The 23,143-nt window shown below is 37.8% G+C and overlaps 1 protein-coding gene across 1 annotated transcript in view; it reads right to left on the reverse strand.

Moving 5' to 3' along the window:
- Nucleotides 1-872: 872 nt before the first annotated feature.
- The window catches only part of METTL25 (methyltransferase like 25), a gene marked incomplete at its 5' end in the record, with an annotated part of 171,468 nt that continues 149,197 nt past the window's right edge, over nucleotides 873-23,143 (reverse strand). Inside the window, one exon of the mRNA XM_082418980.1 lies at nucleotides 873-3,446. The remainder of the gene's footprint in view (nucleotides 3,447-23,143) is intronic.

A 23,143-nucleotide genomic window follows, 5' to 3' on the forward strand; every position in this document is an offset into this window, starting at 1 on the left:
AAGTTATGAAAAGTTTAATTCTTGGTTGAGACATGGCTCTGGCTGAGCAGTCTAAGGTGATTTCTAGGCTGCTAATCTGTAGTAAATTCCTTTTTCTAATAAAATTCTAATCATTACATTGTGAGGCTTTTAATTTTTTTGCTTTGTTTATAAAAGTTTTAATTTTTTGAGACTTGGTAGCTTTCAAAGAGGTAAGGAATTCTTCTAAGTTTTATCCTATCCATTGCCTTGTCACGTTGATATATTAGTGTGGTTTGTCAGTACTATTAAAATCTTATATATTTCTTATTAGTATTTTATTTTAATTAGTTGGACCATCAAGAATTGTCAGCTCCTAGGAGATGAGGGATTGTGTCTGCCTAGTCAGCTTTACTCTTTTGTACATTTGGTTAATTTATCATTTTAGAACACTCTGTTGAACCCTCCTTTTACTTGATTATTGTATGTGACCAGTGAAGCTGATTAGCTGTGGACACCCTTTGAATCTGATTAATTACATGTGCTGGTCAGGCTTTCCTTTTCTTGTTACTGAATCTACTTTTGCTGAGATAACTTGGCTTTCTTATGGACTCTTTTGATTAAAGAAAGTATATACCTAAACTTTATAGATAGATACTTAGTTAATACTTTTGTATGTTAACAATTCCTTATATATTTGGATCAATAAAATATGAAGCATATTCTATTAGACACACTCTTCTTGTATAATGTGATAACTTTTGGTGATCGTCTATAAACTTTTCTTGTTTGAGTATTATTAGGAACTTCTAGACTTTCTTAGATTCAATCTGTTTAGCTAACTATTATAATTGTCACAAGAATTATTATCATTAAACTTATTTTAATGCTCAAACTGTATAAATTTGGAGGACTCTGGGAAGATGGTGGCAGAATTTTTAAATTTCTCCAAATCTCATCATATAAACAAGTATAGAGACTCGGACAGCAAAACCTAAAACACATGGACAACATCTACCACTAGGTTAACTATAATCTCCCAAATATGAGCAGGTGAAGACCAACCACAACCACCAAGAAGACTCACACCATTTCAACAGTGATGTGAGAGAAAGCAGAAGGAAGACAAAAATTTCTGATGGCTCCAGAGCTAAAAAGTATCCAAATTACCAGCAGGTACTCACTGGTAAACTCATCAAGAAAATTCGAGGCTAGCAGCTGGAACTGGGAGGGAGAACTGCAGACCTTAATTCACAGTGTGAGCTAAGGGACCATGGTATGCATGATGGTGTTGGACAAATCTGGGCTTTATAAACCTTCGAGAGTGTTCAGCTAAAATTCCCTTCCAGTATCAAATCTTGCATCAAGTAAAAAGTACTGAGAGTAGAACTTCAATAGGAAAAAAATAAAAGAAAAAGTTCAACAAAATATTGGGGAGAAGGAACCAGAGTTAGCAGATCTCAGGAAAATGTCAACTTTTGGTTTTGAACACATTTTGAATATTACAGAAGGAAATCTAGAGCTATGATTCTAGGAAAGCTATCTTGATTCCTCCCTTTCTAATACAGAAAAATGCATAACAAATGAAAAGCACAACAGAAAAGGATTTTTATAAAGAGACAGTTTTATAATAAGAAAGAAAATAAGGAGCAAAATAATATCCTTACAGACAATGAAGGCATGCCAGGATCATTTGAACACAAAAATAGATGAAAACTGTAACCAAATTCTTCAAAGATAAAATGATTTAAGAAAACGTTAAAGCCATGAAACAACAGAAATCTTACTTCTAAAATTTTAGAAATTAGATAATTGGAGAACAGAATAAGAAATAGAAAAAAAATGCAATTTGAGCTCACAAATGTAGAAAATTATTAATAAATGAAAAAGTCATTTCAGAATTGAAGAATAAACCTGAAGGAATTAATAAACACAATGAATGCCTTAAGAGAAATAGAAAGTAAAAGGTGAAAAATGAAAAAGAAGTAAGGTGTTAAAAAGTATTTGAGAGACAGTGATAGCTATAGATGACAAGCAAAGAAGACTAAACACACATATAAAAGGGGATCCTGAGGACAAAAACTAAAGCAATGGAAGATAAAAAATACTAGAAAATATAAATCCAGAGAACTTTTCTGAAACAAAAGATGGCTTGAAACTACCTGTTGAAAGTGCAACTGTATTCCTGCTTATGAAATAGCTAATTCTATTCTGAGCTTATGTCTTTCTTATAATACTTTGCCAAATGCAGTCAATGGAAACTAACACTTGCTACTAACATTTTGTCTTTCAACTTCTTCCCCTAAGACTTCAATTCTAATAGGTATATTAACGGCTTTATAATTTTTTTTGGTGACAATTTTACCATGTGTTTTGTTATTGCATAATATGGACCCTCCTCCTTACAGCCTCAGATAAAAGTTTTCTCACTGATCATCACCCAACCCCTAATCCAATGCCACATATTCTTTTTTTTTTTAATTGGGGTATAGTTGCTTTATAATGTTGTGTTAGTTTCTGATGTACAATGAAGTGAATCAGCTATATGTATACATATATCCCCTCCCTCTTGGACCTCCCTCCCCTCCCCATCCCACCCATCTAGGTCACCACAGAGTACCAAGGTGAGCTCCCTGCGCTATACAACAGGTTCCCACTAGCTATTTTACACACGGTAGTGTATATATGTCAATCCCAATCTCCCAATTCATCCCACAGCCATTGCCACCCCCCTTTTTCACTGTAGCACTCCAATTCTGGTCTAATACTGTATTAGCCAGAATATACTAGACTATGCTGTGGTTACTAACCATCCCCAAATCTCAGTGACTTAACCAAAAGGCATTTTTTTCTCATGTTGTGTCTCTATTGCAGGTCAACTGGAGGCTCTGATTCATGGTTTTCTTATTCTGGGATCCAGACCTTCATCTGGATCATTGTCAGTAGCCATGACAAAGGAAGAGAGTTACTGAGGACCTTAGATGAACAATTAAATGTTACAGTTCGGAAGTGGCTCATGTCTTACTGATAACTCATTTACAAGAACTAATAACATAGCCCTGTCTAAACACAACAGGATCAGGAAATATATTCCTATCCTGGAAGGGTGATGAAACAGTATTTACCAAACAACCCTAATGACCTTCAACATAAACAGAAACAAATGTTATTTTATACTTTGCTTTTATCACCTAACAATGTTTTAGAATTCTTCCTATCAGCACATTTTTACATCATTTTTCAAAGCCGCATAGTGACCCAGTATATAGCTATAATAATCAGTGATTTAGCCTTTCTGCTGCTGGTAAATATTTAGAATGTTTTGCTATAAGTATTGCTATATTGAACATATTTATACATAAATGTCTTTGTATAAGTAAAAGTATAGCTTTAAGTTAGAAAGAAAAAGAAAGCTCTGACATCACTTACAGATAGGTTTCTGTCGTTTGAAGCTGGGGTGGCACTCACAGCTGGACCATATTATTCTCCTGTTGGACATAAACAATTTCATGGAACACCAACATCAAACAAGGTAACTCTGAAACCATGATAAAATTAGTCTAAACAAGACCACTTTGTAATTTTCTCTAAGCACAGACAAAAACAAGGTCACTGTACAAACACCACAAAATACCAAGCAGCCTCTCTTCCACTTAATAAGACTGGCTGTTGTTTCTTTACTAATTATAGCTTTAGCCTCATTTTAGTCTGTCCTCCCTCTAGATAAGATTAATTGAGATAGTCATAGACTTGTCCTGACTTTCTGACAGCACCCAATCTAGTTCAAAGTCTCACTTCCTTTGACTCTCCCCAAAAGCATCCAATCAAAGGTGAAATCCTATAAAAGAGAGTTAGAAATGAACCCTCTTACTGAGGCACCTCGTGGCTCCCTGTGGTATGCATTCTGCTTTGCTATAATGAGTCATAAATCCAACCAGTTCAACTACATGTGCATTCTTGGTGCTCCTTGACTGAAAGTCATTGACACATATGATCCTTGAAGTTAAATTGTGTAACAGTAAGGTAGTACAATTTAATTTTGAGCAATGCTGGTAATTGTCCTTTAAAAAGATTGCACCCATCAAGGATGGGTGAAGAGGTCTGTTTCCTCACAGCTTTGCCACATTGTATAACACCAACTTTTTTGATCTTTGCTGATCTAATATATAAAAAAATAACATCTGCTTCTTTTGATTTACATTTCTTTAATTATAACTGAAGTTAAGCATCTTTTTATATTTTAAGTCATTTTTTCCCCCTCTTACTCAGTTTCCTATTGGGTTTATTTTTCCTTTTGATTTGTAAGTATTCTTTAAAGATTAAGGCTATTATTTCTCTGTGTGTTATATGAGTTGCGAATATGTTACCAGCTTGTTACTTGCCTTATTTTTAATAAAATTGTGTTATTGTAGACACGTAGTTTTATGTAGTCAAATTTATTTTGCTTCTTTATGGCTTCTGAATTTTGTATGTTAACTAGTTCTCACTTTAAAATTATAAAAATAAAAATTATCCCATGTTTTCTTCTAGCACTTTTAGAGTAAGTATTCTCCGTTCGTACATGTTTTTTCCCTGTAGCAATTGCCTTTGATCCCCACACCTTACACGTTGAAGATTTTGCATTTATTGGCACTATCTTTTCTTACTTTTTTTCCTACTAATTTGTATTTTACTTTCAGTTTCTTTAATAGTTTCCCCCTAATCTGGTGTATAATTACTGTTTGTGACTATATTTCCCTTTCCCTATAGCAGTAATCCCTGAAGAAAATGGTGTGAAACTACCCTTGCTATTCTCAGCTATGTATTATTGGGTTGGGTTGCTCCAGAGAAGCCCCTGAAAGTCTCAGTGGCTTAAGTTAAATGGTGATTCCATCTCCTGGCCATTATGGTCCAAGGTAGGGCCCACAACCTCACTGGAGGTAGTTACATACAAAGAGACACACTTTGCCCTTTATGGAAGGAGAAATTTACTCTCTCTTCTGCAGGAGCTAAAGAACCTATCATCTCTTAGTAGGTAGAGTGTGAAGATGTGAAGTTTAGAACATGGTAGCTACTTTTTAACTCTAATGGACAAGCCTGAATATACTGAGGTCACCATGTAAACCCTGAAGGATGAAGCAGACACCTTGGAAGGATGAGGGAAGGACTGGAGAGAAACGATGCTGACATCGTTTGAATTGCTAGATCCAGCCCTGCCTGAATCCAGTCCTACATCTGGATTTTTCACTTAGGTGAGATAATAAATAGGTCCCCCTTTAAAAAGCCAATTGGAGTTGAATTTTATGTCATTTGTAACCAAAAAATTCAGGATACTTTTTTTCTTTCTGCCTGTTATCTTTTTTTTTCTTAATAAATTTATTTAGTTAGTTAGTTTTGGCTGTGTTGGGTCTTCGTTTCTGTGCGAGGGCTTTCTCCAGTTGCCGCGAGCGAGGGCTACTCTTCATCGCGGTGCGCGGGCCTCTCACTGTCACGGCCTCTCTTGTTGCGGAGCACAGGCTCCAGACGCGCAGGCTCAGTAGTTGTGGCTCACGGGCTCAGTTGCTCCGCAGTATGTGGGATCTTCCCAGACCAGGGCTCGAACCCGTGTCCCTTGCATTACCAGGCAGATTCTTAACCACTGCGCCACCAGGGAAGCCCCCTCTGCCTGTTATCTTTTAATGTTTCTAACATTTCTGTCTTCTAATTTCATTTCACTCTAAGTCAGATTGCACCTGGTAGGTTATGCCCTGACTCTGGCTCATAGCTACTTTCTTGCTGGCCCACACAGAATAGACATACAGAATATACTTTTTTCTTTTAATTTGAATTAGTTGCCAACATTTTAAAATGGAAAAGAATTTCCATAAATATGCAGATTTGTCAAACTGGGTTGGCCTTTAATTTCAATTGGTTGGAACTAAGTAACAACTACGATCTCAGGCACATGTCCCTTTGTTTATTTACCTGTCTAGTTTCCCTGGGCTTTTGGGTTTGGGATCCTTATCTACAGCATGATAGATAATAGGATGAAGAAGAAGATAGGGGCCCAGGCTTGTTTCCAAGTAGAATAAGAAAACAGCGACCCCTACAGGATGTCTTCACTACTTTAGACTAATCTCTGTTTTTCTCAAAGTATTCAGTGAATTGCCAGTCATACAGGGAGTCCTTAATAAAAAGATTAATTGAAAAGTTAAGAATTACTTTTCCAAAACCTGTAAAATACAAAGCCAGTTAAAATAAGAAGTCTTAAAGTTATTTTCTTCTGCTTCATTTGATACATTATATATGCATAAAAACCCATCTCATAATTGAATGCTACTTTAATGAATGTGCTAATGGTGGCTTAAAGCTTTTTAAATTTAAAAAGATCTAAAAATACCACTCCATTCTTATCTCTAACACATTCTACTTTATATCAATCCAGCTTGACTGAGTCTAAATGACACTCCATGGAACACTTTAGTTCTTTATAAAAGGCTGCACTAACAAGCAAATGTAATCACAAGATGCTATCAGTCCTTCCAAGCAGGAGAATGAAATCAGTCCTAGGCTGGTGACATGTCTGGAAGGATTGCCTGCCTTCTCTAAGTCAAAGGGGACAGGCATATTTTCTAAGAGAGTCTGAATTCTGTCCTGGTAAATGACCAGGCACCCTGACTCTTGGTGGATTACAGCTGGCAGTTATAAAAAGAAGCATTATACAGATAAGAGCTTTTATTTTTAAAATAAAAATCTATCACACTTAAAATTTTGTTTTGGTATGACATGGGCATTTGAATAACATGTATATCTAGTAAGTACTTTTAGTATATACACTCCAACATTATATGTGAAAATGCTCTTTCATAAATATTCTATAAATATTTTATAAATATTATTCATGTTTCATTTTCTTAGAAGAAAGATATGTTTATTTCTTTGTGTTAAGATTCAAGGTCAAGAGTCAGGTTAAAGGCATATAAATTCTGTTTAGTGTTCAAAGTCTAATCTTTTCACTGATGAATTTGAATATGGAGTTGGGCATGATAAAGAGGAAAAGTGAAGTCAAAGGCTACTGAATCATAATAATAGCTACCAATCCTGAGTACTTACTATGTGCCAGGCATGGTATTAAAATCTCTCTCCATATTTCTCACAGAGTCTTTACAATATATCCTTATTATTCCCATTTTCCTTGCCCAAGGACTCTAGAAGGGTTTGAAATGCTGTTCTGTTTTAGGGACATGTGGTCTTTGTTGAGAATCCTGGTCCAGAGATCAAGAGGAAGATTTTCAGGAGAAAAGTGCAAGTTGGAGATACATTTATGTACTAGATTGTTCAGTAGCAAGTTACTTTCTCTAGTATTTTCATTTAGTTAAGTCTTAGGCAAATATTTCAGGCCATGTGAGCCGCACTTTTACATGCTGCCTTTTTGCAAATTAGAAAAAGGACTCCCCTCTGGGCAGGTAAGGCTGGCCAGGGGAATGTGAGCTGTATTTCTACCAACACTAGCTCAGTTTGTCAGGAGCCCTTGTGCAGAACACAACCTAGAGAACCAATTCCTGTGTCTCTGGCTGAGAATAATCCAACAAAGCTGAAGCAGCGGCCCCTGAGGTCATAATGGTAGTGGCACATTCAAGAGGAAGCTGAATCTCAGGGTCAGTTGATGGCTCAGTAACCCCTGTTCACATAGAGATTGTTTTCATTTGAGAGACTTGGGAAGCCTGAATTTACTTTCATCAAGGAGGTTATAGCAGCCCTTTTAGTTAGGAAGACTGCCTTTTAGAAGATAAGGACCTCAAATAGATTAGGAGAAATAAACTACATTAATATGAAAAAGCAAAGAAATTGTTAACTTTTTAACTACAAACCATGGAAGGTCACACCATGATCTGTTTGGGAAGCTTCCTGGAAAAGAGATGATTAGAAGGGTCAAAGAAGCAGAAATAGCAGATCAGTGTGAGGAAATTTTGAACAGGTGCTTTGAAGATATCAGGAAGTGGAAAACTGGGCAAGGATAGTGGGACAAAAGAGAGATTACATGATATGGGAGCACTGAACACAAACAACTTGAAAAAAATTTTTATGATACAGCCGTCTACACATCAAGTCCCATCTTGATTACTTGCTATTTGATCTTTACCAAATCATTTGGCCTCCCTCTCTGAGCTTTTGTTTATTGACCTATAAAAGAATGTTAAGGATTAAAGGAAGCATCATAACAATATCTACCTCAAGTAGTTCTTTTGATGATTAAATCAAGTGATGTATGTTGAAGTGCTTTGTAACCCATGATGCACTATGTCAAGTGGTATCTCTATTTATAATTTACCATTCATTTAAACAGCCCCTGCCCATAAGGCAGAATGTCAGATCCTGAAGGATGTCAACTGCCAACGCTCAAAAGACATAGATAACCACCAGAACAACCTGGTGATCAGGCAAATCTGGGCCATTATCTACTGTTGTTATTATATTATTATGTCCTTACTGTTAGAGAGAGTATCACCTTGATAGAGTCTTAATAGGGTCTCTGAAGGAAGAGATCAGAGATGGATATTTACAGGGGTTTAAAGTCTGGGCTCCTGTGGTTTAATCCTAGTCTTTCAAGTCAGGGATCTCTTTGGGACTGGGAAAACTTCATGATATAAATAGTTTAAGACTGGTAGTCACAGACAGGTGGAGATGAATATGATTCTTGATGAATAAATGATTATTTCATCAGCAAGCAGCTTGCCAGATGAGCAAGCTATTGTCCTAAGAAGGCGACTGGTTGAATAGCTTATTTTTCTGAATGAATTTTCTTGAAGTCCCTGAAGTAAGCTGAAGAGTAGCAGAATGTGCCCTCCCCCACCCCTCTAATATGCTTCTTTGGTATAAGGATTATTTTGTGCTGATTATTTTTAAGAAACTGCAGACACTGGAAAAGCTCTGAAAACACAGTAGAGTTACACTTTTGTAAGGAAAATCTATATTTATAAAGGAAATTTACATTAGAAGGTGGGTCTGTATCAGGAAGAGACCTATTACCAGAGATAATCTTTTTACCTGAGAGACTTATCTGCTTGGCAGGATAACTTGTGTTTACCAAATATTTGCTCCTCTCACCTTTCCAGGAATGGCTTTTCCCCCTTTGAAGCCTCATTCCCCTATCCCTTGCCTTTGCTCAGGATGACATATAAGTCTCAATTGTCTGGCTGCATTTTGAGTCTCATATCTTTGTGGTGCTCCCCTATGTGTTTATGTAATTAAAAAATTTTTTTTCTCATGTTAATCTGTCTTTTATTACAGGGGGTTCTCAGCCAATAACTCAGAAGGGTAGAAGGAAAATTAATTTTCCTCCTCCACAAAGCAATGAAGTAATTTGCTGGTTTGTAGCCTTATCTTCCTGGAAAATGATAGTAAAGTCATATTGATGTAGGCAACCTTAGTTCTGTTGCAATAACCATCAAGGCCCAAGATAGAGCTGTCCTGCCAAGAGTGCCACGTCAGCAAATTAAAATCTGGATAATTTTCGTGTCCTTATAAATGTTCTGCTTGACCAGAAACACACTACAGCCAGTCAGCCTGAAACCAAGTCCCCCTAAAACTGACTTCCTCCACTGAGTTTATGATTAATCTCTCTATTCAAAACTTTACTCCCTTTCTTGTCCCATCCCTGTTCCCCTCAGAACTGAGGAATAGCAAAGAAAAGAGGGGGTTGAAAGCAAGCAGGACCCTATGGGGCCTCCCCAGGTAAAAAAGCCCCTCTGTGTACCCCATTTCTTGTCTGTAGAAAATAACTTCAGTCTTCCAGACCTTCCCTCAGTTCCAAAGAGCAGACTCAAGCAGTTAATGATTAGAACAATAGAGTCACAGGCTCATAGTTCTTCCTGAAGGGATATAGATAACAATTGGATGCATATCTTTGAGCTGTTCTGCAGAAACTAAGACCCACCCCCACCTGATGGAGAATGGTGATCATATGCTGACCACAAGCACGTAGACCTCAGACTGGTTGGAATCAGAAGGTTGATGAGTGAGATACTTGAAACATCACCCTGTTACCTCACCACCAGCCAATCAGAAGAAGGTACACAAGCTGATCATACATCCTATGACCTTCTCCCTTAACACTTTTTTAAAAAACACTTGCCTGAAAGCCATCAGGGAGTTCAGGTCTTTTGAGCATGAGCTGCCCATTCTCCTTGTTTGGTGCCCTGAAGTAAACACTGTACTTTCTTTCACCACAATCTGGTGTCAGTAGATTGGCTTTGCTCTGTGCAGGCAAGGGGACCCGAGTTTGGTTCAGTAACAAGCCATTCCTCAAATGCCAAACCAGCTCTGGGCTTTTTACTTATTTCCTTGTTCCTTATTCATTTTCTAGTTTTCTCTTCCTTGTCCCTTATTCTTTCCTCTTTAAATGCTTGCTACTTTCTCCCCTGCCTTACTGCTCTCCACATGGAGACTGTCCACTTCATGAAGTATTAAATAAAGCTTGTTTGTATCACCTAAATTGCCTTCTTCAATCATTTTTAATAGTTCTTAGTCTTGGTGGTGAAGTTATGTGGCTACGTGCAGTCTTATTTTCAGGGATATATAAAGATATTTCGAGGGAAAACCTAGCACTGTGGAATAAACTGAGACTTCGGACCTACTGAGTTCTGGGTGTAGTCCTTGGAAAATTACTAAATTTCCTCATTTTTGAAAATTGAGACCAACTCTGTCAATATGACTTAACTATTTATTTCAGGTAATTCTTGTCCAGGAAGATAAGAATGTAAACTAATGTATAATTTCACTTTTTGCTTTAGAAAATTCTTGCAAATTAGTTTTCTGGGCAAAGAGTTTGCTTACTCTGGCCAGCAGTTCTTCTATCAGAACAATAGATGACTCATCTGAGCAAACAACTCACTTATCAGAAAATTTTACTATTAAGACTCCTTTAAGGGACTTCCCTGGTGGCGCAGTGGATGACTCCATGCTCCCAGTGCAGGGGGCCTGGCTTCGATCCCTGGTCAGGGAACTAGATCCCACATGCATGCCACAACTGAGAGTTCGCATGCCAAAACTAAGGAGCCTGCCTGCTGCAACTAAGACTTGGTGCAACCAAATAAATAAATAAATAGATAAATATTTAAAAAATAAATAAAGCCTTACACCATTCTAAAAAAAAAAAAAAAAAAAGACTCCTTTAAAACCTTCATCTTGATGTGTCCTCTAATTTTGAATTATTATGCAACAACTTTGCCCAAGCTTTGTAGTATAGTCCAAAGTCAGGGAGCCTGATTCCTCCAGCTCCGTTTTCCTTTCTCAAGATTGCTCTGGCTATTTGGGGTCTTTTGTGTTTCCATACAAATTGTGAAATTATTTGTTCTAGTTCTGTGAAAAAATGCCATTGGTAGTTTGCTAGGGATTGCATTGAGTCTTCAGATTGCTTTGGGTAGTATTGTCATTTTCACAATGTTGATTCTTCCAATATAAGAAGATGGTATATCTCTCCATCTGTTTGTATCATCTTTAATTTCTTTCATCAGTGTCTTATAGTTTTCTGCATACAGGTCTTTTGTCTCCTTAGGTAGGTTTATTCCTAGGTATTTTATTCTTTTTGTTGCCATGGTAAATTGGAATGTTTCCTTAATTTCTCTTGCAGATTTTTCATCATTAATGTATAGGAATGCAAGAGATATCTGTGCATTAATTTTGTATCCTACTACTTTACCAAGTTCATTGATTAGATCTAGTAGTTTTCTGCTAGCATCTTCAGGATTCTCTATGTATAGTGTCATGTCATCTGCAAACAGTGACAGCTTTACTTCTTCTTTTAAGAATTGGATTCCTTTTATTTCTTTTTCTTCTCTGATTGCTGTGGCTAAAACTTCCAAAACTATTTTGAATAATAGTGGTAAGAGTGGGCATCCTTGTCTTGTTCTTGATTTTAGAGGAAATGGTTTCAGTTTTTCACCATTGAGAATGATGTTTGCTGTGGGTTTGTCATATATGGCCTTTATTATGTTGAGGTAAGTTCCCTCTATGCCTACTTTCTGGAAGGTTTTTATCATAAATCGGTGTTGAATTTTGTCAAAAGCTTTTTCTGCATCTATTGAGATGATCATATGGTTTTTATTCTTCAATTTTTTAATATGGTGTATCACATTGATTGATTTGCATATATTGAAGAATCCTTGCATTCCTGGGATAAACCCCACTTGATCAGGGTGTATGATCCTTTTAATGTGCTGTTGGATTCTGTTTGCTAGTATTTTGTTGAGGATTTTTGCATCTATATTCAGCAGTAATATTGGTCTGTAATTTTATTCTTTTGTAGTATCTTTGTCTGGTTTGGTATCAGGGTGATGGTGGCCTCATAGAATGAGTTTGGGAGTGTTCCTCCCTCTGCTATATTTTGGAAGAGTTTGAGAAGGATGGGTGTTAGCTCTTCTCTAAATGTTTGATAGAATTCGCCTGTGAAGCCATCTGGTCCTGGGCTTTTGTTTGTTGGAAGACTTTTAATCACAGTTTCAATTTCAGTGCTTGTGATTGGTCTATTTATATTTTATATTTCTTCCTGTTTCAATCTCAGAAGGTTGTGCTTTTCTAAGAATTTGTCCATTTCTTCCAGGTTGTCCATTTTATTGGCATATAGTTGCTTGTAGTAGTCTCTCATGATCCTTTGTATTTCTGCAGTGTCAGTTGTTACTTCTCCTTTTTCATTTCTAATTTGACTGATTTGAGTCTTCCCCCTTTTTTCTTGATGAGTCTGGCTAATGGTTTATCAATTTTGTTTACCTTCTCAAAGAACCAGCTTTTAGTTTTATTGATCCTGGCTATCATTTCCTTCATTTCTTTTTCATTTATTTCTGATCTGGTCTTTACGATTTCTTTCCATCTGCTAACTTTGGGGTTTTTTCTTCTTCATTCTCTAATTGCTTTAGGTGTAAGGTTAGGTTGTTTATTTAAGATTTTTCTTGTTTCCTGAGGTAGAATTGTATTGCTATAAACTTCCCTCTTAGAACTGCTTTTGATGCATCCCATAGGTTTTGGGTCCTGGTGTTTTCATTGTCATTTGTTTCTAGGTATTTTTTGATTTCCTCTTTGATTTCTTCTGTGATCTCTTGGTTATTTAGTAGTGTATTGTTTAGCCTCCATATGTTTGTATTTTTTACAGTTTTTTTCCTGTAATTGATATCTAGTGTTATAGCATTGTGGTTGGAAAAGATACTTGATACGATTTCAGTTTTCTTAAATTTACCAAGGCTTGATTTTTGATCCAAGATATGATCTGTTCTAGAGAATGTTCCATGAGCACTTGAGAAGAAAGTATATTCTGTTGTTTGTGGATAGAATGTCCTATAAATATCAATTAAGTCCATCTTGTTTAATGTGTCATTTAAAGCTTGTGTTTCCCTATTTATTTTCATTTTGGATGACCTGTCCATTGGTCAAAGTGGGGTGTTAAAGTCCCCCACTATGATTGTGTTATTGTTGATTTCCCCTTTTATGGCTGCTAGCATTTGCCTTATGTAATGAGGTGCTCCTATGTTGAGTGCATAGATATTTACAGTTGTTATATCTTCTTCTTGGATTGATCACTTGACCATTATGTAGTGTCCTTCTTTGTCTCTGGTAACAGTCTTTATTTTAAAGTCTATTTTGTCTGATATGAAAACTGCTACTCCGGCTTTCTTCTGATTTCCATTTGCATGGAATATCTTTTTCCATCCCCTCACTTTCAGTCTGTATGTGTCCCTAGGTCTGAAGTGGGTCTCTTGTAGACAGTATATATACAGTTCTTGTTTTTGTATCCATTCAGCCAGTCTATGTCTTTTGGTTGGAGCATTTAATACATTTACATTTAAGGATACATATGTTCCTATTACCATCTTCTTAATTGTTTTGGGTTTGTTTTTGTAGGTCTTTTCCTCCTCTTGTGTTTCCTGCCTAGAGAAGTTACTTCAGCATTTGTTGTAAAGCTGGTTTGGTGGTGCTGAATTCTCTTATCTTTTGCTTGTCTGTAAAGGTTTTAATTTCTCCACTGAATCTGAATTAGATCCTTGCTGGGTAGAGTAATCTTGGTTGTAGGTTTTTCCCTTTCATCACTTTAAATATGTCCTGCCACACCCTTCTGGCTTGCAGAGTTTCTGCTGAAAGATCAGCTGTTAACCTTATGGGGATTCCCTTGTATGTTATTTGTTGCTTTTCCCTTGCTGCTTTTAATATTTTTTCTTTGTATTTAATTTTTGATAGTTTGATTAATATTTGTCTTGGTGTGTTTCTCCTTGGATTTATCCTGTATGGGACTCTCTGCGCTTCCTGGACTTGACTATTTCCTTTCCCATATTAGGGAAGTTTTCAACTATAATCTCTTCAAATATTTTCTCAGTCCCTTTCTCTTTCTTTTCTTCTTCTAGGACCCCCATAATTCAAATGTTGGTGTGTTTAATGTTGTCTCAGAGGTCTCTGAGACTGTCCTCAATTGTTTTCATTCTTTTCTCTTTATTCTGCTCTGTAGTAGTTATTTCCAGTATTTTATCTTTCAGGTCACTTATCCGTTCATCTGCCTCAGTTATTCTGCTATTGATTCCTTCTAGAGAATTTTTAATTTCATTTATTGTGTTGTTCATCATTGTTTGTTTGCTCTTTAGTTCTTCTAGGTCCTTGTTAAACGTTTCTTGTATTTTCTCTATTTTATTTCCAAGATTTTGGATCATCTTTACTATCATTACTCTGAATTCTTTTTCAGGTAGACTACCTATTTCCTCTTCATTTGTTTGGTCTGGTGGGTTTTTACCTTGCTCCTTCATCTGCTGTGTATTTCTCTGTCTTCTCATTTTGTTTAACTTACCGTGTTTGGGGTCTCCTTTTCGCAGGCTGTACGTTCGTAGTTCCTGTTGTTTTTGGTGTCTGCCCCCAGTGGGTAAGGTTGGTTCAGTGGGTTGTGTAGGCTTCCTGGTGGAGGGGGCTGTCACCTGTGTTCTGATGGATGAGGCTGGATCTTGTCTTTCTGGTGGGCAGGACTGCGCCCAGTGGTGTGATTTGGGTGTCTGTGAACTTATTATGATTTTAGGCAGCCTCTCTGCTAATGGATGGGGTTGTGTTCCTGTCTTGCTAGTTGTTTGGCATGGGGTGTCCCACACTGGAGCTTGCTGGTCATTGAGTGGAGCTGGGTCTTAGCGTTGAGACAGAGATCTCTGGGAGAGTTCTTGCCGATTGATAACACGTGGAGCCAGGAGGTCTCTGGTGCACCAATGTCCTGAATTCGGCTCTCCCAGCTCAGAGGCTCAGGCTTGACAGCTGGCCAGAGCACCAAGACCCTGTCAGCCACACGGCTGGAGAAGATGGGCTGAGTTGGGTGTCAGCCACTGCCCTGTTGTAGCTATGTTTCAGCTGTCTCCAAAGGTCACCCAGATACATTGGGTTATTCCACCATTCCTCAGAACTTGCACGTGCCTATCTGGGATTTATAGATGTCCTCCTGATACCCTTCACTGAATCACCTTGCATTCACGGTGGTGAGAAATATGCTAATAGCGTTGGTTCTCTTCAGTTCAGAGACTGGGACAGTCTGAGCCTTCAGGTGGCCAAGTCAGGAGCAGCTGGCCAATGGTCCCAAAGTGATAACATGTCACATTCCAACAAGGTTTTCTGCAGTGCCCAAGCAGTAGTCCCAAGCAGCTGCTCTGCTCAGCGGCAGCACTCTGACCAGGGAACTTGTTGGACCCCTCAAACGAGGATTTCTGCTAGTCCTAGAGCCTGACTTGCCCACCCAGGCAAGGAGCTGAGGAGAGAATCTCCCGGCCCTGTCTCACCAGAGGAGCAGACACCTGGAAGCTGCGCGGCCAACAGCGCAGGAGCTGAGAGCTGGGTGGGTGGGGCTGACAGCCTCCCAAGAAAAGCCACAATCACTTGGAGGGTTCCCGTGCTACTGCCCAGGTGGGGGGAATTAATTCAGAGCTGAGGTTGAGGGTAGTTCCTGGCCCACCCTGCCTGGAAAGCCTGGCATTTTTTTTTTTTTTAACATTTGCCAAAATAAAACAATGGTAACATATAATACATGCACTAAATTACAAGAGTAATACTTGTATTTGCATGTTTTGAATGCAACTAATTTCCGGTTACCATTCCCAGATGCCTAGAAGAAAAACCAAATTTTCTTTCTCAGTTTCAAGGAGGTAATATTCATTTCACTTGGTTGAATACAGTACGCTATTCAGAATTAGCCAGACTCAAGGTTAAGGCCACAATCTTCCAGACTGACAATTCAGTTCAAGACTTGACACCAACTGCAAGTTTGGGGATTTCCCAAAACTATCATCAGTTTCAATAATTCACTAGAATGACTCACAGAATTCAGGAAAAGGTATACCTGTGATTATAGTTTTATTATAGCCAAAGGACACAAATCAAAACCAGCCAAAGGAAGAGATGCACAGAGCTGAATCTGGGATTGGGTGGGCTCCAAATGTGAAGCTTCTGTGTCCTCAGGGACATCTTACCCTTCCCAGCATCGAGATGTGGTAATCCGTACATGAAGTATTGTCAACCCAGGAAGCTCATCTGAGCCTCAGTTTCCAGAGTTTTTACTGACACCTTATTACGTAGGTATGATTGAAGTACTGCCCATGTGGTTGTACTCAGTGTCTACTCCTTTCCACTCCCCAGAGTTCAGGCTGATAACCCATGGCTCAAAGTCTCAATCCTTTCTTCAGATGGTTGGTGTTTGAGTGTGCCCAGATTCCATCTCAAGTCATCTTGCTAACATAAAGTATCCAGGGTGATGGAGTCACCTCATTACCATAAAATACCAGGTGTGGTCTGAGAGACCCACCATGAATAACAAAGTTGCTCTTATTGCATGGGAAATTCCATGGGTTTAGAGTTTACTTCCCAGGAGCAGGGACAAGGACAGACTGCTCTTTGGGTAAAGTTAATTCTTCACTATGTATATGCTTAATACTAATATTTATAAGTTGTTGAGCACCTACAATGTGGCAAACACTTTATATATTATTTCTAATTCTCACTAGGATTACTATGATAAAATCTTATGTCACATTTTGATAGTTAAGAAACTAAATGTTTTACCTTACCCAAGACTGTAATCTAGTATGTAGCTAACCTATAATTAGAACTCTGATCTGTCTAGCTTCAAAGATCACACCCTTTCTACTATCTTTAGTTTCATTTTATTGTCAATAAATATAAACAGACACTATATGTTCCACCATGATCCCCATTCCAACACCTCCTATGGCTGCTTATCCATCCAAATATTCAATACCTTTCTGCCTTTTCTTTAAAGGTAAAAATACCTAAGTTATACTTCATAGATAAGAACTTGGAGTGATAACAATATACTGTAAATTTTTGCAGGTAAGGGAAAGTGCATATGTAGTAAAATTTAAGAGATGCATTTTTCAGTGTTCTCTGATTGTAAGGAACAGAAAACACATCTGGATAACCTGCAAAAGGAAATTTCTTGGAAAGCTATGAAGTAATTCATAGAATTAAAGAAGACGCCAAGGAACCAAGTATTAAAATTCCCTGGGCAGAGGGGCCATTGGTTTAGTTTGAGTTATGTCCCTATATCTTGACAGCCATAAGCAGTCTTCACGAAAAGGAAGAGGGGTAATTCCCCATAGAAAAATCAAAGTGCTGCTATTGTAAGGAGGAGGAATGTATGCTTAAGGGAAGGAAAAAAAAAGAAAAAGAGATTTTATCACCAAGGGGAATTAGTAATAGTGGAAGTACATACACACAAATAAGAGAGACAATAATCACACTCTCCATGGAAAGATTAAAGAAAAAATAAAAGCCCTAGGTTTTATGTATACAGAACAAATTGAAGACTCACAATATTAGGTTAGTGGTAGTGGAGAAATTGGCTTAGATAAATGAAGTTCTAAATTACTAAAATATACCAAAACTTGAACTGCTTTGTCTGATTTTTCCATGGTGCTTTAAAATATAAAATAGTGTCAGTAGTGAGTGTGTGCCACAAAGGAGATGGCATCACACCTCCCTTAATAAATGTATAATCTACATAAAAGCAGGGTGCTTGCTAAGAAAATATAGCCTTAAGATACACCCTGCCTCCCCAGTTTCCATTTCTACCAGGGTTGCTGTCCTGTGTAGTGGATTCATTGCAAAAACTGTCTCAATTTCTACCGGTCTCTCTGCCCACCCTTTTGGAGATATGACTTTCCAGTTCCTTCCATGAAGACCTGGAGTCTGTCTCCCAGCCTTGGCTCCAGGCTATAGACTTGTGGCTTGCTTTGGTCATAAGTATGTTGTCATAAGCCAAGTAATTCCAGTTCTGAGCCTAGGTCTCAAGGGGCCTTGTACACTTCTGCTTGCTTTCTTGGATTCCTGCCACCACAATGAGAGTAAGTCCCTTTAGCCTGCTAAAGGGAAGTGAGAAAACCTTGGAGGTGAGCAGAGTGGCTCCTGCTGGGGCCATCCGAGAAGAACCAGCTCCTAGCTGGCCTTCCAGTTGGCTGAAGAAGCAGAAGCAAGACCAATTCAGATTGGCTGAGCTCAGCTGAGATCTGCAGTACACCAGCCAAGTCCTGTACTCATAACAAAAGAAATCAATGTTTATTGCTGTATGTTTCTCTGAAGCGTCGTGTTTGTTATTTATACGGCAATATTGTGGCCATGGGTAACTGATTTGCCTCCTGCTGTCTAGCAGCTACTGAGAGGGAAGAATCAGAGGCCTGCTCTGGTTAGTCCATGTTTTCTCTTGCCAATACTCACAAATAAATAAAAAATGAGAAGTAAATTATACTATTTGACCATCATGTTTTCATGAAGCATTAAGAGGAATACAGGCAAACCAACTAAATTTTACAAAGCCAACTTTCATGTACAAACACATAACCACAGCCTAAATTTACTTGATCACTGTCAACTTTCCTCTACACTTTGTGGTTTCTTAGACCCAGGCACAACGTTTACTTAAAATAAAATTCTCATTAGTAGGTATCTTAAAAACATATAGCTGTGAGTACATTTTTAAAAAGATGTTTTCATTAAAAATTATTTGCTTATATGAATAAGTATAAAAACGGTTCCTTTCTAATCCAGACAACAAGCCAAAAGAATCTCCTCAAGCTTGGAAATTACTTTTCCTGAAATCAAAAAAAACATATGAAACTTGAAATCAGAGCTGAGAATTAAAACTTTAAATTTTCCAGGTGATATTTATTAATATCTATTGCATGCTAATGGGACATTCAGAACTATATATACCCATATACTTCCGTCTTATTTTTATAGATCTTGGACTCAGCTTCTTTTTTTAGGTTCCTTCTGGAGCAGAAGTTGCTCAGCACCTTGCATCCTCACTCATAAATCTTTTCTGTTTTTATTTGCCGCAGCTAAAATCTCTACAGAGATCTTTGAGTCTCTTCCTTTCCCAAATCTTTCCCTACCTTCATCTTTTTCTTAAATAAATCAAGATAATCTTAAAAGAAAATGAATAACCCCTCTTAAAGGAAGTGATAGGAGTTTATAGTTTCCAACTGCCTTTTACCTGAGTGCTCCGTGACATGCTATTTTTTCCTCTTTACTCCACATGGTAGCAAATTTTTATAACTGGTTAATACATAATCATTGGAAACCAGATTATATTCTGGATAAGCCAGAATGAAAGGAGTCAATTTCCTGAATACAAATAGATGACATTTTTCTCTTTGAATACTATGATACCAAGTTTTTAATTATGGACTTTTTATTGTAGTTCACACCCTTATCAAATAATTGTTTTCCACCCAATTCTTAGAGCAGCATTCCCAAAGGACTGAATTTGTTAATCCACAATTGATAGAGAGCTATTTTGTTTTGCTCATTTACATGTTTAAAAGAAGGGACTGGGATACAAAATACACCCTGTGCCCCAAAGCAATGATGAGACAAAGGAGCTACTCCAAGTGGGGAATGAGGGGAAAAGTTAGTGTGCTGAAAGAGTACATACAAGCATTTCAAAAAGAGAACAATGGAGAAGTCCAAGGACAAATTGATAATTTGTCTTTTAAGGTGAAAATATGCCTCATGAATATCTGATTGGGGATTTGGGAGGGTGATGGGAATGAAAAGGAGATATGCAGATCTTGTGTCGAAAAGGTGTTCTTGGCTGTAGGAGGTCTTTCCTTGAGACAGTTGGGACCCCAGGGTCTACAATTGCGGAATGGTAAATGTTGTTTTCAAAGAAGGCCTGAAAGAGGAAAAGGATAAAAAGAAGATAATATCTAGGGACAGTCAAAGAAGTTAGCATCTTAGGAACAGCTGGAGAGCTGGACCTAAAAATACAGATTGAAAAGAAGAGACAAAAAAAAAAAAAAAAAAAAAAAAAGACTATTACTTGGGTCTGGTCTGGGGAAGAATGGCAAATATGGTCAAGTGTGTGAGTGAATTAAAGAGGTAGAAAAGAGAAGTCAGTTGAGAATATACCTGTGACCTTATCTGGGTAGGATCAAGCTCCTATGGAAACCCAAAGGAAGGCTAATAAATCATCACCTGGACCCAGAATAGGAATGAGAAGTTGAATGGGCTATTCGAAATTCTGAGACAGCACTTGCAGAGAAAAGGGGAGCAGATATACAGCATATGAAATGATTGAATTGTGTCAAAAGACATGGCATTAATCAGGCTTATGGCCTTGCATCATAACCCTTGGGTGTAGTTTCTTCTCTTATAAAATGAAAAGGTTGCACAAACTCATCCCTTAGATGTCAGCTCTCATGTCCAAGGAATCTGACACTCTTGTAAAATCCTGGTTGCATTTAATCTGTGGACCCATGTTTCTCAATGGTGGGGGGGATATTTGGCAATATCTGGACATTTTTATTTGTCATAACTTGGGGAATGCTACTGGCATACACTAGGCACAGGGCAGGGATTCTGCTACATATTCCACAAGGAACAGGGTACCCCTCCTCCCCCAACAAGGAATTGTCTAACCCACAATGTCTATAGTGCTGAGGTTGAAAAACTCTGTTATAGGCCCAAATTTATTTGCATCCAATTCTTGTTTACCAATCAGTTAGCTCTTCAGCTCCTCTAATTCGTATAGAAAATACTGGCATTAGCATTCCGTTAGAGAGAACATGCATAAGCTGTGATCATTCTGAAGGAAGAAAGCTTACCCTTGAAACTATCCACTGATGAAGCAAAAATGTCACAACTATAGCTATCATAGAACAGCAATGGAAAAATTATTTGTGTCCTTAATTCTCTAATGAGGCCTATTCAGCAGTGGGAGCAGATTTTAGGAGCCAGGAGATATTGATTCCAGTGTGTTCTGTCATTAACCCAGAGTCATTGGAGCAAGTCACTCAGTCACAGAGATTTGATAGTAATGTAGAATTAATATCTGTTTTACCTTACATCAGCATTGCTATGAAAATCATATGAAAGGAGATCTGAAAGTGATTTGAAAAGTTAAAAGTGCTAGAACTATATAAAAAGTGATTTATGCTTATGTTTGACATTATTTCAAGCATATTCTCTAGCTAAATCTTGTGACATATGAAACTGAGCTCAACAAAAATTTGAATTCCAATTTGGAATAGCACTGTAACAGATATTATCCACACTACAAACAGGAAAACAAAACAATAAAGTTTCTGTTCACTAAGTGCTGAAAGTCTAGTGTGGGAAAGGTATCAGTTATCTATTACCACAATAAGGCTGCACAATAAACCATTACAAAACCCTAAGTGTCCTACAGCATTAAATCTTTACTGCTCACCTGTCTAGGATCAGCTGAGGTTTAGCCAGGTGGCTCTGTCTTGGCTTAGCTCACTCATATATCTGAAGCTTGGCTAGTTGTCAACTAACCTAGGACGGCTTGGCTGGGGCAATTGGCTCTGCTTCATGTGTCCTCATCCTTGTGTAGATTAGCCTTGAGCATGTTCTCATGTTAGTAGTAGAGGGCAAGCTTCTGCTTACAACTTGTCTGCTACCTTCCCACTGGTCAAAGCAAGTCATGTGACTGAGCTCAGAGTCAAAGTGTGGGTGCAACCTTTCACCCACAGTGAGTGGACACTGTAAAGTTATATGGCAAACGATGCAGATGCAAGGAGTGGTCATGATTTGGGCCAATGATGCAATCTACTTTAGGAAACAAACATAGATACTGGATGATGAAGAGTTACATCCATACGTGATGCAGAGGATTATACATCATTGAAATTTTCTGAACTTTGAGTTGGATGAAATTACTGAGTGTAACTCTGAGTTGACTTCCTTGAAGGGGTAATGATTTTGTTTCATGTGTAAGAAGAAAGGCATTCACAAATGTTTAGTGGTGAAAGGGATGGATGGTGGAAAAGTCCCTTTCTCCCTAAATCTATATGGAATTGTATGACTCACTCTTGCCAATGGAATATGAGCAGGAGTAATTGTGTCATTTCCCCAATAAGATAGTTAGGAAGTAGGTGTACATTCCCTGTTCTTTCTTTCCCCTTCCCCTGGTTGGAGGCAAAGTACTTCAAGGCCCTAGGAGATGATGAGCCACAAGATGGACAGAAGCTGAGTCCCTGAATCTCCATATAGAGGAAAGTCAACCGCCAACCATCAATAAATGGCATTGGACCAGTACCTGAGTTTGAAAGAAATGGTTGTGTTAAGCCACTAACATTTTTAGACTTATTTGTCACATCGGCTAGCATTATTCTAATATCACTCAATTTTAATATAACACTATCACCAATTTAAAAAAATTTTTAAAGAATTAAAATTGTTTTTTCTTAGAAGTTTATTACAGCTTTTCACCCAAGCCTGAGAAATTAAATCACTAACATATTTCTCACCAAGTGAGTATCTAATCTGTTTGAAAGTTTCCAGCAATGGTAAGCTTACTAACTTCTGAAGCAATCATTTCTCTGTGAGAAAATTCTGTTTATAGGAAAAAATTTCCCTAGTTTCAGTTGCATATCCCTATATATATACCCATTTGTCTATTCTAGAATTACCAGGCTTAAACTTATTCCCTTATTCTCTCTTCTGAAAGGCTGGTTTGATTTTTTTTTTTTTTTTTGGCCGTGCTGCGTGACTTGTGGGATCTTAGTTCCCCGACCAGGGATCAAACCTGGGCCCCAGCAGTGAAAGCGCGAGTCCTAACCGCGGGACTGCCAGGGAATTCCCACGGGCTGATTTTTTTATTATTTCAAGATATCTATACATTCTACCTCCAACCTATAATGTCTTTTCTTCACAAATCAATCATGCCTTAAAGAAAATAAAT

Source organism: Balaenoptera physalus (genome assembly GCF_965194825.1).
Source record: "Balaenoptera physalus genome assembly, chromosome: 13".
Classification (NCBI taxonomy): Eukaryota; Metazoa; Chordata; class Mammalia; order Artiodactyla; family Balaenopteridae; genus Balaenoptera; species Balaenoptera physalus.